Source organism: Cynoglossus semilaevis, chromosome 14 (assembly GCF_000523025.1).
Source record: "Cynoglossus semilaevis isolate Cse_v1.0 chromosome 14, Cse_v1.0, whole genome shotgun sequence".
Classification (NCBI taxonomy): domain Eukaryota; kingdom Metazoa; phylum Chordata; class Actinopteri; order Pleuronectiformes; family Cynoglossidae; genus Cynoglossus; species Cynoglossus semilaevis.
This window is the reverse complement of record NC_024320.1, coordinates 7,934,482-7,936,981: the sequence shown is the minus strand read 5'-3', so window position 1 is coordinate 7,936,981 and position 2,500 is coordinate 7,934,482. Positions and strand designations below refer to the sequence as shown.

The 2,500-nt window shown below is 39.6% G+C and overlaps 1 protein-coding gene across 1 annotated transcript in view; it reads left to right on the top strand.

Moving 5' to 3' along the window:
* Window positions 1-2,500, top strand: part of LOC103389473 (dystrophin) — a 159,323-nt gene that overhangs the window by 57,710 nt on the left and 99,113 nt on the right.

The window sequence follows — 2,500 nt, the reverse complement described above, 5'->3', positions numbered from 1 at the left end:
TGTTTCTGTGTGAGCTGTTTGGGGAGACATAGCTGGGTAACTGAAAGTCCAAAGCTTCGTGTCCATGTCTGCTGGTGCTGCCTTTCTCTGAAGCCTCCTGGTTCTGGCTGCTCGTCAGTTTCAGACTGCTTAACAAAGACACAAGATTGAAAAACCAATCAAAGTGGCCATGCTAATGATTGGGTTTTGGAAAGAGGGTCAGCTGGGAGTTCTTTTTCATGGAGAATCTGAAGCTTTTGGCCTTGCTCTTGATTGGCCCAGCCAAACTGACGACCAAGTTACACTGGGTTTTGTCTGAGCGACTAAGAAGTTCACACAGCACCGGACAAAGCCAGAGCGGAGGAGCTCCTCTGTCGTCCATCTGGTTGTAACATCAGACCCACACTTGTACCAGCCCTTTATTATGGCCAGACACGTCTTTGGCAACCTGCGTACTTCACAGCATCAGACGAGCTTTGATCTAAACATGCTGGGTCATCGCAGACGTGGGCAGTCTGGTGGTCACCTCTGTTATGGGACGTGATTATGATGCACAAAGAGGCGGGATCAAGTTGACTGGGCGACTTGATCATAGAGGTCAGTTTTAAAATGTTTAAAATTTTGCTGCTCTGTGTTGATATTCGGACACAGCTACAACTGACTTCAAATCAGCTCAATAGATAATTATTCCAGCTCTTGGAGGAGGATGGAATGACCTTCCAAAAAGTCAGGCTGTGACAGTGTCTGTCTGCATGAGAAACAAAAACTGTATGGCTAGCGTTAGCTAGGCTTACTATGCTTTTGTAGATCTACTGGATAAAATTAAGCTTGTAGCTTAAGTCTAATCTTATTAGTTCAAAAATAAATGGATAAACAGTGGATAAAAAAAAACAGGCACGCTATTCTCTACATGCATTAAAATTTGATTAATTTTGCAAGTTAATTAACAAGATTTACAATGGATTTATTTTGAAAGCCCCAGTTTGTAGATTAGGCTACAGTGTATGATACGCTTCAAACAAACTCCCTGATCTTTTCTGGCTTAACATTTCTATTTTTGTGAGATTTTAGGCCATATTTGCTGTAGTTTATTTATTTTAGTGACGATCCTTTATTCTTAATAACCACCCTGGTCTGCACCTGTTTTTTAGAAACCTTCCATTACTCATTGGAGAGGAGAGATATTCAGAGAACAAAAAGGAGAATATGTGAATATGTGCAAAGCCAAGTGATAAACAAAATGCTAATATGGCCAATGTGGATTAGGGTCAGATCAAAACAAAAAAGTGTGACGCCTTGGGCATGACTGTGACAACCTTTTTCTTTTTTTTTTATGGGAAGAAATTATGCCAAAATCAAACCAACAGACATGCCAAAAGAATAAACAAAATCCATCAAGGTGTCAACAGACTTTGGTCTGTGGCAGAAATGGAAAAAAAAATCAAGGTCATGTGTTGCTTTTGTTTATCTCTAAAGATAGAGCTGACAGTCCTGCATTACCAGTCTGTACAGTGATAAAAAACTAAATGTTTCACCTTGTTCTCCAACTGGACCTCCAATGTATTTGTCTAGTCTAGTCTACACACACACACACACACACACACATATACATATATATAGATTACGTTGGACTGAGGAAATCTTTACACCTACTACACTTCATTCCATTGAAAAGAATCCCAGGGTTGTAGGATCACTTTAAACACCCTCAGCAAAGTAAACTGCATCATGTTTGGTTGTTATTGTGTAAAATCCTCCTAAAGCGTTTTTATCTCTTGGATTGGATAGGACCAGAACTCCAGTCTTCCGTTGTACATTATCTCTGTGAATAAGAATGAATCAGCCGATGATACATCATGTGATTTAGTCGAAGCTGTTCTTGTAAATCCACATCAAATTCATTAAAGAAATGATGACATCTGTTTTGTGAAGATAAACGTATCAAAAGCTGGTTATCAATTTAGAAAACAACAGCACTTTGTGGAGAGTAGCAAAGCTGCTTAAACCTACACTGCGCACTGTAGTGATGTCATCACAGCTCTGCAAACACTTGAGAACACAAGGTTTCAGAAATAATTAAAGCAGCTAAAGAGAAAAAGGTGCATTCAATTCACTGTATGCACACTGAGCCTGTTGATTTACTCACAGAAGACTGACATCCTCAGACCACAAAAACAACCACACTGTCGTGTCTACTCACACTTGTAACAGTTGTGGTAATGATTGAAAGATTAAAATGCAGATAATTGATATTTAAATAAATGTGTGAGATGAAGAAAAGGAGGCAGTTGGAGAAAAAAAAGTCTTGGCCGTGTACAGATGGCAGCAGTATTTATGGAGCCAATTCTGCCCCTCTGACAAACAGTCACAACCTTAGATCCTCAGTGATGCTTTCAAATCACTTTTTATTGGCTTAATATACATCTCTGTCAATGCTCCCCCTCCTTTTCTGTGGAACTGACACCTACTGGAAACATATTCAGAACGTATTCATGCAGCATTGGTGATTGTGAGCACTGTT